Raw genomic sequence first — 23,892 nt, 5'->3', positions numbered from 1 at the left:
AAGCAAACATGGGTGGCATTCCCCTGATGAGTTGAAATAAATGTCACTAAGCATAATGTTCTGGATTTACTCACTTCCACTGAAAAATAAAAAGGACATAATCTCACGATCCAATCTGTTTATCAGTGAGGGAAATCAACTTAAAAGAAAAACAAAATCCAGGGGCAAAAGAATATCAGGCAAACAGTTCGGAGACAAAAGATAAATTTCTATAGAGGATTAGAGGGCTAGAAATAGAAATCCTTAGTACTGATGTTAGATACCTTTAAGATTTTAATATTCATTTTGTATCAATGAAAGTACCCTGCAGTAACATGCTTTTTTAAATGGTATTAGGAAATATGAGGGAAAGGCAAGATTAGAATCTGTCCTTTAAAATCCAAATCAATAAAATCATAAAGATGTATCAATTAAAATATTCAGTAACACTTCTCATCTCCAAAGTTCCACAGGAATACAGAAATTTATTAGAAATAGCATTAGTTAAAAGTGCATTTTCTTCCATTTGTTTACTGCAGCAGGTTTTGTTCTAGTTGTCATATATTTCTTAAGCAGCTTCTGATTTGCCAACAGTCTAAGACATTTATTGGTGACTTATGAAATCATCTCTAGATAGAGTCTAGAGATTGTTACTACAGATAAATTTTTAAAAGTCCAGAAACCCAGTTTAGACCAGGGCTGAGTAAATCTGGGGCTAATAGATGTGGTAATAAGAGCTGTATCACTATTTTTAAATATTACAAGGAGCATATCATTAGCTACTCACTATTATAAGAAAAAGAGTCAGTCTGATAATAATAGACTGGGATTTTAATATCATGAAGGTATTTAGGAATGAGTCTGTTGAGTAAAGTAAAGGCATTATGCAGACAAGGATGGATAATTTCTAGAAGGTCTACTATTCTCCATAGTTTTGTACAGGCTTGCCCATATCATCTGACACAAAAGTTTCCACTAAAGAAGATAAGAAGCAATAGCTCAAAGTTTCCTGATTGGAGCAAGCACTATGACTTTTATCTATCTAGTGGCCTTGTTTGTCACTATTATCTCTTTATCAAATGGTTTTTCAAGGAGACATTCCAACAATACAAATATTTTGTCTAATGAGGCAGACCTTACAGTACACAGCATTCTTTGCAAACTACTCAAAGCCACATTCTGCAACCTTACCATCTCTTAAGTAAGTAAGTTAATGGTTTGCAAATAGTGCATTCAAATAGAGTAAGGTAGCCTGAGAGTTAATTAATTCTCCCTTGCATCCCTATCTGGCATATATGCCTACCTTATCTGGGACTCTAAGTCTCTCTACTAGATTAATTAGCATTCAAAGTCAACAAATAGCCTGAATCACTGTAGAGAGAGATTATAACTTAAACTCCTAAAACTAGGTGTATAATATCATGTATTTCATATAATAGTTCTTCAATTGATCTTAGTAGAACTGAATGAAGTAAAGAATACCTTGTTTTTGCTTATTATCTCTCTGGTTGAATGTTCCTTTTCCTGCTTTGTTTCTAAACTATACTTGCAAGACCTAAATTTAAAATATCAGATAAATTCCTTCAAATTGTTTAGAGTAAATGTCTGAGGGGCACAATGTGTTACCTTTCCTGGGATGACCTGTATATGACAAAGGAGCAACAGGTGATGATGAAATTTCAGCCATCTGCAAAGTACAGTTGACCCATGAACGACAAGAGGAAGAGGGGGTTAATCCATGTATAATTCATAGTAGGTTCCTCTCAATGTGTGAATTCAACCAACCACAGACCCAGAGGACTGCAGTATTTACTACTGAAAAATATCTCAGTATATGCAGACCCGCGCAGGTCAAACGAGTTGTTCAAGGGTCAACTGTAAATCAGGATAGTTTGTGAATTAAAGGACACTTCTCAAGTCCTGAAGGCTGGTGCCTACTCTACTAATGCATAATGCTAGATTTGCTTGGGAGGATTAAAATGTCCTTTCACATTAGAACATAATACAAAAGGCTTTAAAACTATGCATATCTTTTAATTCAAAACTCCTTATAAGAACTAACTCTGCAACTTGTCAAGAATCTTTTAATTAAAGCCCTTGCCCAAAATTGAAAGCAACCAAAATATCAAAAAAAAAGAGGTGGGGGGAATCTCTGATGATCAAATGATTAATGATCAAAAATTATAATAGAAACTGTTTACTGTGAATTCTTGGCAGTCCAGTGGTTAAGACCCCACACTTCCACAAAAGGTATGCAGGTTCAATCCCTGGTCAAGGAACTAAGATTATACTCTGTGGTGTGATTAAAAAAAAAAAAAACAAAACTGCTTATTGGCATGGGAAAATGTCTCAACTATTGTACGACTGCATGAAATGAATATACAAAAATATATGATGAAATGACTTAGATGAGCATGAAGATGCATACATGCAGACATGTAGGCATAAATAATCATTTATGGTAGAACTACGAGTAATTTTGTTTTTCTCGTGCTTCATTTTATTCTTCAAGTTATCCTCATTGAATTTGTTTCAACTTGCAATTAAAAGAAACTATAAATTTTTCTTAACTTTAGGGAAGGAGGCCAAACTGTCTGAAATGACAGACTACTTCCCAGTTTCTGAAGACTTACTCCCCTCCAGGAGATTGCAAGTGGTCTTCAAATCATTTTAACCACTTTTTCTATTTGAAACTCATTAAAAACTATCATCAAGGGCTAAACTAGTGGAGTTAGGGTTAGTCACAAACACTATAATTTGATTTTGCACATATTGCTTGTCTAATGCTTGAAATAAAATAATTAATTTAAAATGTACTTGAATTACTAAATAATTGCAAACAGATCAAGATCTTTATTTACTATATGTAGGAAAACTAGAGGCATATTTAGACAGTGTGTTAGGAACTAAAATACTATTTTGGTACTTATGGTTTTGAATAGGAACATGGGTAGGTATAGCATGAGCTCAAAGTTTTAAATCAAGTTCAAGCAAAATGTCAAAATTAATTTGAGCCTTAAATAATTAGGTACGGGTCTTGAAATGAGAGGAAATATTCAATTACGGTGAATAAAATTGAAAAGAACTTCTAGCTTCACACAACTTCCAAAGTGTCTGTACTAACAAAGCAGAAAAATGTACTGCATAATCATCCATATGTGTTACACATGTTTAAGAAAAGAAAAAGACTGATTGGCTATCCAACTACAAGAGACACTATCTTAAAAGACTGTCTCCTCTCATAACCACTCAGATATTTCCTGTATTAGATACAGGCAACAGGAGAATGGATACTCAATAAATATTAATTTGATTGTAAACTTGATACAGCTGAATTTTATGACATGTGAATTATATCTCAATAAAACTGTTATTTTAAACATAAATAAAAAAATAAACATTAACTCAATGGCCTGCCTTTTGAGAAATCTGTATGCAGGTCAGGAAGCAATAGTTAGAACTAGACATGGAATGACAGACCGGTTCCAAATTGGGAAAGGAGTACATCAAGGCTGTATATTGTCACTCTGCTTATTTAACTTATATGCAGAGTACATCATGAGAAATGCTGGACTGGATGAAGCACAAATTGGAATCAAGATTGCCAGGAGAAATATCAATAACCTCAGATATGAAGATGACACCTCCCTTATAGTAGAAAGCAAAGAAGAACTAAAGAGCCTCTTGATGAAAGTGAAATAGGAGAGTGAAAAAGCTGGCTTAAAACTCAACATTCAGAAAACTAAGATCATGGCATCTGGTCCCATCACTTCATGGCAAATAGACAGGGAAACAGTGACATACTTTTTTTTGGGGGGGCTCCAAAATCATTGCAGATGGTGACTGCAGCCACGAAATTAAAAGACACTTGCTCCTTGGAAGAAAAGTTATGACCAACCTAGACAGCATATTAAAAAGCAGAGACATTACTTTGCCAACAAAGGTCCATCTAGTCAAGGCTATAGTTTTTCCAATAAGCACGTATGGATGTGAGAGGTGACCTCTAAAGAAAGCTAGTGCCAAACAATTGATGTTTTTGAACTGTGGTATTGCAGAAGACTCTTGAGAGTCCCTTGGACAGCAAGGAGATCCAGCCAGTCCATGCTAAAGAAAATCAGTCCTGAATATTCATTGGAAGGACTGATGCTGAAGCTGAAACTTCAATACTTTGGCCACCTGATGCAAAGAGCTGACTCACTGGAAAAGACCCTGATGCTGGAAAAGATTGAAGGTGGGAGGAGAAGGGGATGACAGAGGATGAGATGGTTGGATGGCATGACCGACTCAATGGACATGAGTTTGAGTAAACTGTGGGAGTTAGTGATGGACGGGGAGGCCTGGCGTGCTGCAGTCCATGGGGTCGCAAAGAGTTAGACATGACTAAGCAACTGAACTGAACTTAATGGCAACTTAGACTTAGTAAATCAATATTTTTAAATACAGCTTTCAAGTTCTAGTACTTTTTACAATTGAAACGCCATATTCCATTTTCAAGTAAGAATAAATAACTGTACTATTCCTGGAGTTGTTTTCCAATGTAACCATTTCATAGTATTTAACTTTTGAAATCATCTATGCTGAAAAACTTGGGCCTCCCTTGTAGCTCCGCTGATAAAGAATCTGCCTGCAAGGCGGGAGACCTGGGTTTGATCCCTGGTTTGGAAAGATCCCCTGAAGAGGGCATGGCAACCCACTCCAGTATTCTTGCCTGGAGAATTCTTATGGACAGAATAGACTAGTGGGCTACAGTACCTGTGGTCACAAAGAGTTGGACATGAGTAAGCACAGCACAAGACTCAACCTTCAAATCTAGAAAGAAAACAACCCACCACTAAAAGAATATAAGTAATTAAAAATTAGTCTCCAGAGAAGATAAAAGTACTAATAAATATATGAAACATGTAAATGAAAAATTGGAGGCAAGTTTATCATTCCATCTATTTTTAGAGAGACACTAAGGAAATACTTATCAATACATAATTTTCCATATTTTAAAATGAGCACGAACTTTATATGAAAAATAAATCCTAATCCCAGGAAAGTGTCATGTGGCATTTTTTAACTTTATTACCACTTTGTTGACTCTCTGTCCCAGAGCAGATCACCTCCAACATTAATACTCTGACCTTATAGAAAAGTGACAGATAAAGTTTATGGTGAGAAAAAATGAGTTTTTATGGGTTTCCAAAAGGGAATTCTTAGGACACTGAAAGCCATATAATAATATTGATTGGATACCCAACTTTTTTACTGCCAAATTACAAACTTCAGATTTCTGGAAAAATGTCCAAGTGAACTTGCAGTAAAATAAAGTAAAAGAGAAGCCTGAGCTCATGATAAAAAGTCTAAATTGCTTTGCAAACTTTCAATATACATACGCAATATTTTTTTTTTAAATCAGATCTTTTTAAAGTTTTTAGTATCCCAAGGTTGACCTTTCACTTTGGGACTGAGTGATCTTCTTCCAGACATTTATCCAAAGTCACAGATAGGCTCACACCTTTCTGAGCACATAATTTCCATGATTATTTCTAGTTTCCTTCTCTTTTAAAGGCAAATATACAAGGTACAGACACAGGATTATTTTCTTGTAAAACTATCCTCAAAAATCAATTAGAATATTCAAAATATATTCCATTTTCACAAATGAAAATAAGTTACTTGCTGAAATGACAGTCTTCCATTTCACTGCCTTAAAAATTAAGCTGGCATGGATAATAAAAGTGTTTTCTAACTGGATATGCTTGGCATTCAAATATTTTTAAAACAAATACTAATCCATAATTAGATTTCACAGGCACAATCTATAGAGAATAGAATCTGCTTTTACTTTTCTGAGAGCAATGTTAATGATTTGATATCAAAAAATCTGTAACAAAATCACTGCTTGCACAAACCAATAAACAAATCTTCAGATGAATGTTTATTTTCCTTTACAGTCTAATTTTTGGTTTTTTTTTTTAAGATTCATTCATTCATTCAGCAAATATCCATTGCACCTACCACGTGCCCATTGCTATTCTGGGTACCTGGGGATAAACTGGGCAACAAAACAAATGTTCCTGTTATTGTAAGAAATTTCTTTTTAATTGGAATAAAAAGACAATCATGAAGTAAATGTATATCAGATGGTAGCAAGTACTATAAAGAAAAATTAAAATTACACAAGGTAATAGAGAATAAGGGCTGCTGAGGACAGGGGCTGGGGAAGGGTAGGGCTTTATATGGAGTTGTCAGAGGACATTCCACTGACGTTGAGATGACATCTAAACAGAAATCAGAAGAAGAGAGGGACGGGGCTCTGAAGGTGTGGATGGTAAGCCTTCCAGGCAGCAGGCAGAGTTACAGCCTGAGATGGAATATGCTCACCATGTGAAGACAGCAGGAAGGTCTGTGTGACAACAATAAGCATTTACTGAATGATAACATTCTAAAAATTATGCTAAGTGTTTGATGATATTAAAATGACCCAAACATTAAATACAATACAGGCTGGAAAATGTTATAAACCACTTGAACTCGGTCTCAAAGAGGGACCAATACCAAGTACTACTTCAAGAAGATGAACCAAGGGCCAGAAAGTACAGTGGGTCAAGATCCCAGTAACAAAGATGAGCTGAAGAAATGTGTAGATACTGTTGCTTCATTCAGCAACTGTTCAACTCTTCTCTCTTTGCTTTCTTCAAAAATTCAGACTAAAATACTTCGTTTCCCAGATACAAGGAAGACTGTTTCACAGTTTTCCAAAATGACATAAGTGGAAAGAAGGCTCAAAATTGGAAAGCAGCCACACTGGGAGCCAGGACAATGCTGAACAACTCTGAACAAATCAACAACCTGTAGGACTTTTAGCTGACCCACCCCAGGCCTCTGCTATCAGGCCCTCCCCTCCCAATTCCTTCTGCCCTTGGCCTGTTCATCATCTTCAAACTCAACTACATTTAATCTGTCTTCTTTCTTCTTCCTCTGAAACTTACAGATATTTTAGTGTCCATCCTCTACTCAAAAACCAATGACTGAGACTTCCATGGTAGTTCAGGCGGTAAAAACCAATGACTGTTTCTACCTGAGAAAGAAAATTACTTAACAAGAAACAAGTATGTGCGTGCATGCGCGCTCAGTCGCCAAGTCATATCCTACTCTGTAACCTCACGGACTGTAGCCCGCCAGGCTCTTCTGACAATAGAATTTTCCAGGCAAGAATCCCGGAATGAGTTGCCATTTCCTAGACGATCTTCCCGACCTAGCGATCCAAGCTGTGTCTCCTGTGTCCCCTGCAATGGCAGGCGGATTCTTTACCACTGAGTTCCTTTCTAGCCTCAGTTCCTATCAGTCATAGACAGTTACTTCAAACGCAACAGACTCCCTGCCATTTTTCAAACATTCCATATACATTCCCACCATCATGCACAACTAGTGCTGTTTTTTCTTTTGGGAATCCTTTCACCTTTGCTACCTGTCAAATTCCTACATAAATATAGTTCAAGACTCCACTGAAGTCCCATCTCATCCATGAAGGTTTAAGTCAATTGCTTACTCATATTCTTGCTGGGACAATCCCATGGACAGAAGACCCTGGCAGGCTGCAAAAATTCCACAGGATCACAAAGAGACAGACACAACTGAGTACCTGAGCAAATTCATCCCATCAGAAGTAAGTGCTCCTTCCTTTGTAGTAACACCAGCTTCACTTGCGCCCTAATAACAGCAGTTACCACAATCCTACTCACACTATAGCGTATATGTGTATGTGTCTTCCCAACCAGATTTTGTTTCTGTGGCAGCAGAGTTTGTGTACAATCCATGTTTATATCTATGCAAATCCCAGCAAAGTACTTTGCACACAAGGCATTTCAATAAATGTGTTTCAAATTCTCATCAAAAGACTATAAGAAGCCTTCACAAAAGGTGAAGGGGAAAAAAGAGGTATTCCTGAAATGAAAATTACAGCAGCATCATAGAGTGAGTTGTCTAGTTATTCAAATAAGCTCTAAATCATTGTAAATATCATTGAATGAGAACATAAAAACAACAAAAAATAAACCATGAGCGGTTACTGGACAGCATAAAATTAAAGAAGAATGGGAAAATGAAAAGTGTAAAGCAACGTATATTAGGAAGCATTACCAAGGAATACTCAAACAATTCATTTAACAAGTATTTACTAAGCGCCTACTTTAGGCCAGAAACTCTATTAATTGCTGAGAAGACAAAGGTGAAAATATTGAGAAAGGGCTGACTTTTTACAAGGAGTATTTTTTTTATTTATTTTAATTGGAGGTTAATTACTTTACAATATTGTGGTGGGTTTTGCCATACATTCACATGAATCAGCCATGGGTACAAGGAGTATTTTTAAGTTCAAAGTGTTGGCCTATAAATTATTACTTCCTGAAGTATGACCAAAACAGCATCTTAAGGACCCAAAGGCTATGGATACCCAAATTTAAAATCCAAATCTAGAAAATGATCTTGCCTAAGTTGTGATTATGTAGGCATTCTCTCCCAGGACTGCTTCTGAATGTTAAAAGGGCTTCCTTTCTTTTCAGTGACTATAAACTGCTCAGATAGAAAATTTGAGTTCCAGATACTTGAATACATTCCCTACTCTGAGATAAGTTCTATCCATGCACAGGTTGTTTTAGTAATTAAGGTACCAGCAACCCTGCCATCGTGAATAAAGAGGGAGGAATTTATTAAAAACAGTGCTGTCTAGGGGATGTTGTGTGGGAGATGAGTGGATAGTTGTTTGCTGTGTCCTCTGAGGTCAAAGTAAGAGAAAAAGAATGAAGGTACAACAAAAAGGATTTGGGTTAGACATAGGAAGAATTGTGAGGCACTGATTCACGCCACCAAGATACACTCTGAGCCATTTCTTCTGCAGATCTTGGGGGAAAAAAAAAAAAGAGGTAGCCTGCTTTCTTCTAAGATAGTTCAGAGCAAAGCAAGCAGATACAAAGATGACTTTGTAGGGTTTCTTTTGGACATGTTTCACTGTTGTATCTAACCATCTGCATGTGTACTGGAAAAATATGACGCTATCACTCTTAAGAATTAAAAGAAAGAATATACCCGAAATGCCATCTAGTATAAAATCTGATTTAGTGGGCTCTTAGCCACAAGGATCTAATAACTCCTTTCTATAAACCAATATCAATAACATAAATTGTCAAATGACTTATTTGCCTTTTTAATAAACTCAAATTGCTTATTTCTTTAAAAACTGAAATTTCAATATATGAGTACTATAAAATACCCTTGTTTAAACAACGATCCATGCATGGAGTTAAAAAGAAATTATATCTTTTTATTTGCCCATGGAATAACTCAATCCAAAGACAGTACTGGTACTGTTATTCTGAGGATTTTTCTATAAGCCTTGTAACTGAGTATCTTCTATTCAAAACAACTTTGACATCTTTACACTGATGTCCCCTTAGCCATAATGAGCGACTGTATAAAATTCAGTCCACAAGCCCTCACAAATTAAAAACATGACTGTGCCCTTTACATGTATAAATGATATATACCAATATTAACAAATGTAATATATTTCTTAAAATTCATTCATTCAACAAATGTTTTATTGAGGGTCTATCTAGGCACTATGCTAGGTGTAGGGACACCAAGATGACCTAATTAGAGTTCCTGCCCTCAGTCACAGAAACATAACATCACAATATCAAAACACACTGTACTGAATGTCAAAAGGAAACAAACCTTAAGTTGTCTTCTACACCAAGTACTCAGAAAGTTCGAAAGTCCAAGCAACTAACTATACAAAAGTATGTCAGATAACTTTAGGATGGGTCACCTGACACTCATTCCAATTCTCCTTCTTGCCTTCCTCCAAAATAAAGGCTCGAAAGCTAAAATACCTTTTTTAATTCTTGCCCACAGTAGTAGATATAATGGGCATCTGAATTAAATTCACCCATTTCAGTCCGTTTTAGTTCACTGATTCCTAAGATGTAGATGTTCACTCTTGCCATCTCCTGCTTGACCATCTCCAATTTACTTGACTCACGGACCTAACACTGCAGGTTCCCATGCAATATTGCTCTTTAAAGCACTGCACTTTTCTTTCACCACCAGACACATCTACAACTGAGCATCATTTCTGCTTTGGCCCAGTGACTTCATTCTTTCTGGAGCTATTAGTAATTGCCCTCAACTCTTCCCCAGTAGCATACTGGACTCCTTCTGCCCTGGGGGGCCGGGGGAGAGTGGGGTTCATCTTCCGGTGTCATATCTTTTTGCCTGTTCATATTGGCCAAGGTGTTCTCACGTAAGGATACTGGAGTGGGTTGCCATTTCCTCCTCCAGTGGACCACGTTTTGTCAGAACTTTTCACTAAGACCCATTCATCTTGGGTAGCCTTGCATGGCATGGCTCATAGCTTCACTGAGTTACACAAGCCCCTTAGACACAAGGCTGTGATCCATGAAGGGGTTAAACAAAGAACTGCACTGTATTTCTATAAAGGCACCTAGTGGCCTCCTGAACTCCATTGGCATGGTAGGAATTTATGTGATCCTCTCCCTTTAAATCTTTATTTATTCGTTTTTAATTAAAGATAGGTTGACTTCGCAGGTGGCTCAGTGGTAAAGAATCTGACTCCCAATGCAGGAGAAGCAGGAAACACTGGTTCGATCCCTGGGTCGAGAAGATCCTCTGGAAGAAGAAATGGCACCCACTGTAATACTCTTGCCTGGATAATCCCATGGACAGAGGAGCCTGACAGGCTATAGTCCACGAGGTCGCAGAGAGTCAGACATGACTTAGCAACTGAACACACAGGCAATTAAAAGATAATTGCTTTATAATTTGTGTTGATTTCTGCCAAATAACAACGTGAATCAGCCGAAAGTATATCCCCTCCCTCTTAAGCCTCCCTCCCAACCACCCCTGCATCCCACCCCTCTAGGTCTTCACAGAGCACCAGGCTGAGCTCCCTATGCTATATAGCAACTTCCCACTAGCTAGCTATTTTACACATGGTAATGTATATATGTTAATGCTACTCTCTCAATTTGTCCCATCCTCTCCTTCCTCCACTGTAGCCACAAGTCCGTTCTCTTCATCTTCGCCTCCTAAAATACTTTTTATCTCATTCTAGAGGTAGTTAAGCTCCAGGAGTTGGTGATGGACCCGGAAGCCTGGCGTGCTGCAGTCCATGAGGTCACAAAGACACAACTGAGCAACTGAATTGAAGTAAGAGGTAGTTATGTGACACTTTTATCCCTGAGATGTAGGCAGAAGTCCCCATGAGCAAGCATCTGTTACTGAAGAAAAAGAGAAAACTCTCCATGAAAACTTGGTTTCTGGGCTCCCTTTACTTTTCTTCCTACTTCAAAGTAAACACAATTTCTATAGGTAGAAATGTCATCTGTGGAATAAGAAGCAAGCATTTTGCACCAAGGATAATGGAACAGGATGATGTTACCTGGACCCTTGATGGCATCAGTTACCTGTGAACTAACTGCCTCCAGACGTCTTATAACAGGAGACAAATAAAATCTTTACTCAACTTAAGTCACAGTCAGTAAGATTTTCTGCTACTCGTAGCCAGAGGCATTTTTACCATTAAAAGGAAGCTACAACAAAGAGATGTTTAAGTTGGACTATCTATGATTCCTCGCTTGAGCCAGAAGGCTGTGATCTAGTCCTTTTTAGCTAGAAGAAATGAAAACAATTTTGAATTTGCATGTGCACAGTCTTACTACAATCTTCTATAACCCAGATTACTTAAATAAATATGTTCTAACTCTTCCATGGATATTCATTTGTTGCATAGTCATTACAAGATTTTTTACTTCTTTTCCTAACTGAAACTTTCAATCCCCCAAACCTATAAAATAACATTTCTTACAGTATGATATAGATCACTCATATATGTAGTATACACAAACAGCTGAAGAAAGGGGCAAGAAATGAGGATGGAGAGAGAAAACAAGAGGAACCTAGCTTACTTGAAAGTATAAACTATGTTTTTCAATGTTGTGAGCATCTTTAAAAAGTATCTTCATAATGAATTAAGACCCCAAGATTAACAGAATTTTTAAAATAGGAAAGATTCCCCCAATTTGAAACCATTGTCTCTGTTTTTTGAAAATTTTTAACTTGGAAAATATAGACTTCCCTGGCAGTCCAGTGGTTAACACTTCACACTTCCAATGTAGGGAGCACAGGTTCAATCCCTGAGCAGGGAACTAAGATTCCATATACTGTGTGGCGAAGCCAAAAACAGAAAAGCACGTATCAACAAGTATTGTGCATCCAACTGATGGATCACTAGAATTATTACATCACTGCACTATCCCATCTATCTCTAGTAGCCTCCCTAAGAGAGTAATCTATCTCCCTATGTAAGTTTCAACTGGACATATTTTAAGTATGTTCTGTTCTTGGGATAGTTTCAATTGTACACTGCTAAAAGATTCATTAATTTCAACCACCATCAACTCCATACGCCACATATACTTTTTTCTGCCTTTTGTGTTCAAATATATTTCACTGTGGCCATTCAGAGGAAAATTATACATTCCAATAACACTTGAGTTCCCCTCAGTTACCCTTTCAGTGGCTCAGGATAATGACAGAGTAAAGAATCGTGTTCTTCACAGGCTCGCTCTCTTTTTTTTTCCTCTCCCATTTGGGAGAATTTCAGCTTCAAATCTCTTGTGCCAAGAAGCAATGGGTAATGTCTAATACTCTTCTCTAACAGTAGCTCACTCTGGCGGGAATGGGAGGAGAGTCAGGAGAAATCACTCACATTCCCAGCTTTGAAAAAGTCTTAGCATATGGAATAAGCAATCTCTTACCCTATTTTCCTAAAATAGAATTATGGAATCATAATAGGTAAAGGGGCCAGAGGAAAAGGAAACAGAATTAGAAATTTTACAACTATCTGTGAGTATGGGTAATGGCTAAAATCTAGCCCTAAATCCCCAGTGAAATCAGTCCAAAAAAACACCTATAATTCATAAAACCTGGGGCTTATATATTCCTTGGCATTGTTCATAGGTAGAGACTTCCTCTGTAAAAAAGATTTTAAAATCCACATTCTCATGAGACAGCAAGAATGAGAGAAATAAGGATAATAAGCATAGATAACACAAATGCCTTGGTTTTAAAATCAACACTCAAAGACAATCTACCACAATCCCTATGACCTCAAAAGAAAATTCAGAGAATAAGTCTCCTTTGTTTATGTCATCTCAACTTCAATTCCATCAGCAGTTATCTCCTTTAAAACAAATATTTCTAAGGCCCTTACATGATAGGAAGTCCTTTTTCTCAGGCCCATTTTTATTTGGTTATCTTTTTAGGTGCACTAAAGATTGAGTTTACAATAAGCTGAACAGACAGCGTACAAAAGGCTTTTAGAACTATACCATATGGTCCAGGGAAGGGAACAATCTGGACGATCCCCATTTCAATCTGCAAGCTTGTCCACCTCTATAACACATTATACCACTGTAATAAAATATTAAGATGGAAACGTAAAAGTGAAAATAGTCTATCTTTAGCATTACCAGGCAACCACACTTCTGAAAATTTACTGATAAACTTAATAAACATTTAATTTATATTCTGAAATTTTGGTATGTAACACCAGGCATATAAACCTAGGTGACTGTTCACTAGAAACAATATTTCAGCAGGGATATGTGTGAGTATTCAACTTATGCTTCAGAAATTTAGAAGGAAAAAAAAAAAAAACACTTTTACAGGGGGTATATTGGCAGGGGCTGATGTAACAGATGACACATTCTTGGAAATCAAATAAAAGCAATAGGGAAATACCCATTGTTGCCTGGTGAAGGCCTAATCACATGGACACAGCTGGAACCAATGTAGATCATTCATTAATAAAATTGTATTGTAGTAGCCACTTTTTGATGCATTTCAATTGCTGCTGTAGCCAAATCTCTGAATTTCTTTGTTCCATGTTAGCAAGATTGCTTGAATGGGAAATATGAGAAGATTTAGAACGGGGAGAGGAGGGAAACAAACCTGTTCTCATGCTAAAAATGAGACAACTAGCTCAAAAAGCTAAATGTCACTTTACCTTGCAATCTACTTATACTATCAGCAGCTTAAAATATGCAGCGTAAACCTGAAAGGGGGAATTCATATGGTACCATGGATAAAAAGTGAGCAGTGTGAGATGCCGCAGAAAACATATGAAAAACTTGTGAAAGTATTTTACAGAATGATGATATAAGATGTTGGGAGAGGGAATTAAAATGTATCAAATACTAAGGGGAGAATCAGACAACTGAATTAATATAAACTCTTTCATGCAATACTCTCTATTGACTTTTACACTGAAGTATGTACTATATGCTTAAAGGAAAATCATTCATATTTTTGACCACAGAAACTTAGAAATCACTATTTGTCATCACATGTTACCAATATTTGAGATCAAACAGCCCTTTTCCAGAAGTTAGGTTTAAAATCTGTACTGAAATTCAAATGAAATAAAATATTGGCTCTAATTATAAATGTGGTATGTACTATAATAAAGTTATAATAAATTTGGTATTTATCCAATTTTGCTGGCATCCATTAATACATTTATTTTTCTATGTTTCTACAAATATAATGACTAAGCTTCTATATCATAATTTCTGCAAACTGCATAATATCAAATCATAAAGATATAGCAGCCTTGATATGAAGCCTGATCTAAACAAAACTGTAGAATTTATTACTTACAAAAATGAAAAACTCAGTAACATTTATCAAAAGCACTGCTCAAAGATTATAGGTCTTAGATATATTTCTACTATGCCTCTGTGTATAATTAGAATAAACAAATAAATAGCACAATTTTCATGCTGCAGTTTCTAATTCATCAAAAGATATATTCCTACCACAAAACAGATAAAGGGCTTAACTGCAAATAAAAATTATACCAATGGAGAAAATGTATTTAAAGTCAATGAACAGTATTCAATACAAAATTAACATTCAACATAAGTGAACACACAGAAAGAAAGAGTTTTTGTCTGTATTATCTTTAACCTCCAATTCTAATATTATCAAACCTTGACACAAAGGACTCAAGACAGTCATGCACTTAACTGGACCAAGAGGAAAAAACCGTTTCACTGGCATTCCTTCTCAAAAGCATCATGATCCTTTGGCTTAAAATGCTGACCTAAAGATGTAATTAATATAACTTAACAAGCACCTCACCCAGATTCATTTGAGCTACTCTACAGAAAAAGCCACTTACATACAAGTTTAAAAAAAACACAGCATTGGGGGGGACTTGAGAATCATAGCATTTAATACATGTGCATTATATGTACAAATCAATTTAAGTATTTGTTTGTTTTGTTATAGTAATGAGCCAATATGTTGCTGAACCTGTCTTGAGAATGAGAAAAAATAACAGGTGAGTTTATTTAATGCACACTTCAGATATACCTGTTTTACAAATCCTTTAATTATTTTAAAACATGTTCTAAATTTTTAAAAAATCTCTGGAAAAAAAAAAACTTTAGATTGCACATGTTTATCTTAATGTATCCATAATAGATATATTTTCCAACATGTATAAAAATGTTTCACATTAATCATTCTAACACAAACCACTGTTTACTTTCTTTTTAGTCATATTTGTCATACACTTACAAATCTATGTAAGTTTTTACTCTCAAAGGAATTTTCTCATTGCCAGAAATCATTGACAATTTTAAAAAATAAAAGTCAATCAAAATATCAATCTCCTCCTAAGAAAACACATTTGGCCTATTTATTCTTACTCTGAGTGTATTTTTAAAAAAACACACACTAATTTTTAAAATAGATCACTTGAAAGTGAATCATTTGTTTTGCTTAATACAACAAAAAACATTTACATTTCGAGGAACATTCTAGAAAATTTCACTGAATGGTTGTTCATAGTGAAAATCTAGTCTCTTCTTCAAATCATTACTTAAAAATCATAATGTTACATTCTCACATTGCTTGTAATAGTAGGTTACTAAATTTAGAAAAAAATGGAAACCTAAAAACACTTTTGTATTTTACCTTGCATTTTGACTTCAGAAGAAAAAAATTTTAATGCATATCCTTGTATTAATGGAAGCTCACTTGCTTACCTAACTACACTTGTCAAACATTCCAAAAATGAGTATTCTATCTATAAAAGATATGAACTGACTCTGAGTTTCAGACAAAAATAGAAAATAACAGCAAGTTTTTTGGTCTGAACAAGAGACAGTCTGGCATAAAAATCTATATAATATAAGCAAATATTACTCAAGAGTTTCAATTCAAACAATAAGTTGTGAAGCAAGACAAGATTCCTACCAATCAAAAATACTGTGTCAACATGACCCAAGTTAGCAATATTCAGAAGGGTTTTGTGAAAAGTGGGGCAAAAATGCGACTGCGAAGGAAATCTCTAGAAGAGCTGGAAAAGGCAAATTGAGCACAACCTTCTATAAGGAACAATGCTATTAAGTAAACATAGAAGTTGTGAGGAAAATGTCTCTATTTTTTTAAAAAGTTGGTTTTTCTTTTTTTTTTTCTTTCCATGATGGTGTTCCAAGTGAAGAAAAGAGGGAAAAGAAATGGTATAAGGAGGAAAAACGAAGGCCTGCTCGCCTTCCTTCAGTGATGCTGGGAGGGCACACCCTCTGCCTTATGAAAACCACCGCCAGAACCAAGCTACACAAAACATTTTGGCTGCCAGCCTAGAACAGTGCCAGGCTGTTTTTTATTTTTGCGCTAGACTCCCTCAATTGAGACAGTGTGGGATTGTCACTTTGATGCACATAGAGAACAAAGAATAATATAGGACAGAGGGGGGTAATTTTTTTGCCCCTTTAAAGTCAGGTTAGCATTTTGTTTTCTTTGACAGGTCTTGAAAAGACCCAAGAAACAAAAGTTATGCTGAAGAATGGATCAATTGCCTGAAGAAATTAGCGTGAGTACAATATTGTCGACAGTTTAAAAGCCATGTGAGAGATTAACATTTTAAGAAATCAGACTTAAAAGGGGTCCAAGTCATACATTTACCTGTTTAAGAGGCCACAGACCAAGAAGTACATGATTGATACATCATCACATAATCTTATTTAAAATCTGATGGTATGAAGGAAGGCCATAAAATCTGACCAAGAAAAAGAACAGATATAAGTATTAAAAATTTTAGGTCACTCTTCAGAGGCAACTGTGTGAGCTGCTATTGTGACCTTGAGTTTTCCAAAATTAAATAATCTGACTAAAAGATTATAACATTAGAATCTGAGTATTTTATGCCTTTATAAGGAAAGAGGTGATAAATGATCAAAAATGTTTAAAGAATTAAACCACAAATCATCTACAAAGTTGCCACAGACACAAACAGGAAAACCGTCTTCTCTATCCTATTCAATTCTGTACTAGAAGCAAAGCTAACACAAATGAGAAAGCTAAGTGTGTGCTGCTGCAAGCTTAAACTAAATCTACTACCTAAATCTGAAGACCGAAAATACCAATAAGCCATTAGCTCCTAGAGGTATGACCTTTTTCTCTCTAATGCACAAGATAAGGAGAGGTAGAGGTCCATTTCCTACAAACCAAATGAAAAGAAAGAATGAACTACGCCAAGCCCAGATCCCATGCTGGCATATTTTACACTAAGCTCAGCATCGTCTAGAAGCAGTATACTTCTCACTGCCAATCGGGGGGGAGAGAAGTTGTGAAACTAATAAACATTGATGAACAGCACCAAAGGCCTATGAGTCCCTTCCTCCTACACTTCTCCACTCAATCAGCTGTAAAAAGAAGACCAACGGCTGTTACAGAAATAGCAAGAACGAAAGCGCTTGCCTCAGATGTTACTCATGGAGGCATGGAGCATTTACCACCTGAGCCTATCTAATTTCTGACAGAATGATCCCCTGCCCAGTTTTGTTCACGGCCACAGATTCTGATAGCAAGTCACAATCAAGTGTTGGGAAAGGCAACGGGGGAGGGAGGATGTGAAGAAGAAACCGAGAGAACAGTGGTCAAACTTCAAACAATATACATGCTTCTCTTACGTAAATTAGCGCCCATGCACAATACCTCGGGACAACAAAACCTGTGACAAAGGTTTCAGGTACAATGATTTGTTCTGGGTGGCAAGGGTAAGTATGCCATATAATTTTTAAAAAAATGCATTATTTTGCTCCTCACTGTTCTCCTTTTGCATTTCCTTTCTTTCCTCTGAGATACACTGCTGATGCTATTACCGCATGGGACACTGATAGTTGTAGGCAAAGCATTCATGTATTGCCAAAGTGGTCCAGAGAGTGATGTCTGGTTGGCTTTATTTCAGCAAGGAATATGAGGCAAAACCAGGAAGCAAAAAGAATGAAAGGTATAGAAGTCAGGCGATAGCCTGTGTTTTCTGTTTATTAATGATGCAGATGAAATGGGCAGAAATCTGGAAAAAGCAGCCAAGTTGACTGAATTACAAAGAAAGATTAAGGAATTAAATGTGTATAACTTGGCTGACAACCAAGGAACAATATGAGAGTTGTCCACAACTCTCCAAAGTATATACATAAAAAGAAGAGCAAGGGATTTTTATCTACTATAGAAGTGTGATATATGAAATAATGATGAGATAAAATAAACCTAAGAAAGGATATTTTTCTTTCTTCCTAGAAATATGTATCATCTTATTGACCCACACTGCAGGAAAGAGTAGATAATAGGATATGACCACATACTGCCAGAGGACTTCATTAGTGGAGAAATAAAAATGAAATCCTGTTTGCTTACCTGATGATCCAAATACAGTGATGTCTCTCTTCACATTTGTCCAACCTGGCTAATGCAGAGATACCTGTGAAATCACAAAAGACATAGTAAAGTTGGTATCTTCAAACTAAATCCAATCTGAATTCCGAATCCTTACCTGGACAAGAATTTACTTGAATGATCTACTAGTCTGATTCTTGGACAACCCAAGATGGAAGAACCTCTAAGAAGAAAAATATTCTGAGACTTAATTAATAAGAGATTTTTTCAGTCTTTCCAAGGATTTCCCATATTAATTATAACTAAAAAAAAAAAAGTAATTAGATTAAAGCTCCTTAACCTTGGTACATGGACAGCCTTCAGGAGTCTATGTACTCCTGAATGAGATATGCAAAATGTGTGGGTTTATGTAAATGTATTCCTCTCTAGGGAGAAGGTCAATAGTTCATGAGATTTGCAAAAAGGTCTATAATCTAAAAAACTGTCAAGAACCTCTGCTGAGTATAGTCTAAAATCTCAAACGCAGGTTGGAATGCATATGGATAATCAGTCCAGATTTGGGGGTTTCACCCCAGGGAAATGGTAGAGGTGTACAGACACTTGTAAATCTGGGGTAAACACCTTAAGAACACTACTTTTTGGAAGAGCATAACATCAAGTTTAAACTGTTACTTAATTCACACAGCCCTATGTTCTCTGTCTGCCATGCACAGTGAAGACAACGGTATCACCATACACCCAAGGGTGGATATTCTGACTTGCATCTTCTGTATGTATTAAAATCAGAATCCTTAGGTATATACATACTGACAAGGTCAGAACTAACACAGCAACTCATCCCAAAAGAATCCTACATGACAAGCAAAAAAGAGGAACTCCCCAACAGTTTACCTAGCACAAAAGTCACAGGAGGAGCCAAACACATCTCCTAAAAGAATTGTTCAAAACAGTAATCAGAGTCACAATAATCTACACCAGAAAAAACGAACAAGTCAGAGAACCTTCCATACATCAATGAACAAGATGGGAAAGCATTCACAGCCAAGACAGGATCCGGAGCTGAGGTCTCACCAAAACAAGGACAATAATGAACAAACACCGAGAAGATATATATCAAGGGAAGAGGAAAAAACCCTCAAAACTGGCTTATTTCAGGGGCTTCCCTGGTGGTCCTGTGGTTAAGACTCAGCATTTCTACTGTAGTGGGTGCAGGTCTGATCCCTGGTCAGGGAACTAAGAGCCCACAGGCTGCAAGACCAAAAAATAAATAATATGTGAACATCATAAAAAAAATTATTTTAAAGATGGTTTATTTCAAATAATAATTATGTGATATAGTCTCTCAAAAAAAAAAGTGTTTTTCACCATGTGTAAAACAGATAACTAGTGAGAAGCTGCTCTATATAACACAGGAAGCTGAGTCTGGTGCTCTGTAACAACCTTCAGGGGTGGGAGGGAGGCCCAAGTGGGACAGGATACACGTATACTCATGGGTGATTTGAGCCACAACACAACACTGTAAATCAATTATCCTCCAATTAAAAGTTACAAAAAATAAAATTTTTAAGTAGTGTGTTTAGACATTCACCTCCTGAGCATCTCTCAGCATGGCTCCATCCGGTGCTGGGAATTCATCAGTGAATAAGACAAGCACAGTTTGCCCCGCTGGAGCTTAATTTTGGAGCAGAGAGGAAGGATGATGGGAGACAAATCTATCAGCAATACCATTTCAATGTGTGACACATGCTATGAAGCAAAACGATGTGACCGAGGCATATGAACACGGCCTGCATCTATCTAGTATATCACAGAGATGTTCACTCCAATCCTCAAAGTTAGTCAGGGACATAGAGAACTGAGGCAGGGAAGGGACTGTGAGGACAGCTGGTCAGACCTCTTCACTTCAGAGATGAGGTCAGGAGAGCTGTTCAGGAAGACAAAGAATCACAACTTCATTATGCCCAAAATCAAAACCCACACTAGACTAGTTAGGATTTCATGACACACGCTCAGTCTTCAGAGAGAGGATTGAGAAGAGGTATGGAACAGCATTCCTGAAAACCTGGCTAGGACACTGAGTATTTCATACCCTTCATGTTTCATACGGAGCCACCATCTATTCAAACCCTTCAGAAGGATGCACAGAGACAGTAATGCTGGTGCGTGCTTGGCGGCTCAGTGCTGTCCAACTCTTTGCAATCCCATGAACTGTTGCCCTCCAGGCTCCCCCATCCATGTAATTTTCCAGGCAAGAATCCTGGAGTGGGTTGCCATTTCCTACTCCAGGGGATCTTCCCAACCGAGGGATCGAACCCCTGTCTCCTGTGTCTCCTGGACTGGCAGGCAGATTCTTTACCACTGAGCCACCTGGCAAGCCCAACACTGGTTACATGTGTATAAAGAATATGAGTGTTAAAAAAAAAAAAAGAATATGAGTGTTGGGCCTAACCTTTGAAATCATACTTTTTCAATTTGAACCCAGTAATGTGCAAGTCACTCAGTTGTGTCCGACCCTTCGTGACCCCATGGACGGTAGCCCACCAGGCAACTCCGTCCATGGGATTTTCCAGGCAAGAACACTGGAGTGGGTTGCCATTTCCTTCTCCAGGGGATCTTCTTGACCCAGGGATTGAACCTGGGTCTCCCGCATTACAGGCAGACTCTTTACCATCTGAGCCACCAGGCAAGCCTGAACCCGGTAAACACAGTGATAATTCAAAAGTTGTAAAAATAATCTTGAAGTTCAAAAGCAAAAAATAAATAAAACAATACTGAGAGGAAAAGGTATGGAAATCTATTTATATGTAAAGACACGCATAGCGTGATCCCGACTGGTAGAGGACCTAGGACTTTAGCCTCAATGAAGGATACTAGCATTCCACCTTCACACACTATCATCACCCCTGCCCTCTGGAACTCACTGTCCACCAGCGGAGATACACAACAAACATCTACACACAGAAGCCCTTCCAACTGGTAGATAATGTTGTTCAAATAGTCTATCTCTGAGAGCCTAGTTGCTTAAAAACACCTCGAAAGACAGACACACTTTAAAAAAAAAAAGTAGAAAGGATTCTATAAGCTATTAACAGAGAAATATATTTTAAGTTTTTTTTAAGTTGTTTGAGAAAAAAACATGTCAGAGATTTCAAAAGATCAGTGATGCAAAGCTTCCCCAAAACTAGAAATCTATTTACACTATTTGCTTAACCTATAGCAGCCAATCTAAGAAAGTAACCTGAGTCCTTTTCTTTTGACAGTGAGCAGATTCTATGACATCTGTCATCTCACTGACCAGAAGTGATGCTGTAGACTTTACTAGGCAGCAGAGTGACCTATTCCTTCCTTCTTGGTCAAGAGAGAGTCTTCCACCCAAAGCTGTAAAGCTGTCAGGGATGTAGTAAACCCCTTCCTTTAAACTTCTAGCAAGTCAGAACTTTTCACAAAATCTACTCCCCAAAAAGGCTTATTCACATGAATTTGCTTTGTGTTGCCATCATTCACTGTCTCCATTTTTAATTTAGTGGTATTTTTAGCCAAATGAAATGAAAATACAGTTTTTCTCAATCTGTCTCAGCTCTACTCTTCATGTTCTGGGACCCAATTCTTGCAATCCTTTAACAACTATTTATTTCACACCAAACTAGACATCTCCCTAAAGCTTACCAATCTAGCCTCCAGGCATATTTCTTAAATAAAAGCTGTAGATCTTTGTAAACCTAAAATTTGCATACTAAAGGAACAAATCAACTATCAAAAGACCTAGTAGTATATAGCAGTTGCTCACCTCTAAGCAGAGTTTTAAAATTCATTTCAATTTATTATTTTTTTAAAGAAACAGCTATTGACTTTTTCCCTTTGCAAAATACTATGTTTAATGGCCTAGTTAAATTAGAGGTGAGGGTGTGAAGCAAGTGTTTTAAATTGGTAAATTCTAAATAAAAGTACATCAATCAAAAGTTTTAATAAGACTCAGCAGGACAGAGAAGAATTAACAGTCTGTAGGTATCAAAAAGGAGTGATAGACAATGATAACCTTCATCATTTGCATAGGGATTTATAATTTCATTGCTTCAAGGTTAACGAAATCATGTGGTATTTTGCCCATTCTCATCCAATAATGGATTCCTTAGTTTGTATACATTTATCAACCAAACCAAGTAAAAGAAGAAATGACTGAAATGTTACCACTTAATCTGCTGCATTTTTTAATGTACTCCTGGGTACCAGCTATCATAATCTGTTCTAACCAATAACTGGGTACCCTAAAATAAAAACATAAGGTTTCCAACAACATCTCATAAAGAGCAAATTTAGAATTCTGAAAGTCCAGTAGGCTCCTAAAGTGATTTTTTTAATTAGATACATTCCTTTATTTACTTTGTACTTCAAGTCAACTGTTGTTAAATCGCTCCTTCCACCAAATAGTAACAAAAAATACAGATAGATGAATGTATTCAAGACATAAGGAGCATGTAACTGGATGGAGAAACACAAGCAATAGACACAAATAATGAGGAGTTAAAGTAATAAAAGGATTCTAGGCTGGAGCAATTGTTTTCAATCATCACAGGACAAAAACAAGACACTACTGTGGCCTTGTCTCACCAAGCACCCAGAATGTGCCCAAGCCCACTGCTCTGCTCGATACCCAGGTCTAACGAAAATCTGCAGTCTATGCTGGCTACACAACAGAATCGCCTGGAGGGCTTAAAACAAAACAAACAAACAAAAAGGTAATACTTAAACCACATGATCAGAGACTTTGGTTTCATCAATAATTTTTAGGTCTCAGGTGATTTCTTACACATGCAGCTATGGTTAGAAACACTGCTAAGGGGTACTGGGTCTCAAAGTATGGTCCCTGGACCTGCAATGGAAGCAACAGCAGCAGCAGTAGAAACTTATTAGAAATGCAAATACCCAGGCCCCAGCCCAGAACTACTGAACCAGGAAATCTGGGTAGGACCAGCAGCCTATATTTTGATGAGCCCTTCAGGAAATTCTGAGATAGATTAATGCTTGAAAAACACAGCTTCAGAATAAGAAGAATCTGGGTTTCAATCAACTCTCCATAGTTTACTTACTGAATGACCACTTAGCTCTCTAAGCCTCACTTTCCTCATCTGCAAAATAATACAGTCAGCTAAGATTTGT

At 36.9% G+C, this 23,892-nt stretch overlaps 1 protein-coding gene across 7 annotated transcripts in view; it reads right to left on the bottom strand.

The window, feature by feature from the left end:
* GTDC1 (glycosyltransferase like domain containing 1) overlaps positions 1-23,892 on the bottom strand; it is a 449,516-nt gene that overhangs the window by 350,349 nt on the left and 75,275 nt on the right. For all 7 annotated transcript variants that reach the window (XR_006339543.1, XR_006339544.1, XM_043894880.1 and 4 more), the window contains one exon: positions 18,757-18,820. The gene's annotated coding sequence lies outside the window, so the exon portion shown is untranslated. Of the gene's footprint in view, positions 1-18,756; positions 18,821-23,892 lie in introns of those variants that run through there.

The sequence above is a fragment of the Cervus elaphus genome, chromosome 33 (genome assembly GCF_910594005.1).
Source record: "Cervus elaphus chromosome 33, mCerEla1.1, whole genome shotgun sequence".
NCBI lineage: Eukaryota > Metazoa > Chordata > Mammalia > Artiodactyla > Cervidae > Cervus > Cervus elaphus.
This window is presented reverse-complemented; position numbering and strand designations above follow the sequence as displayed.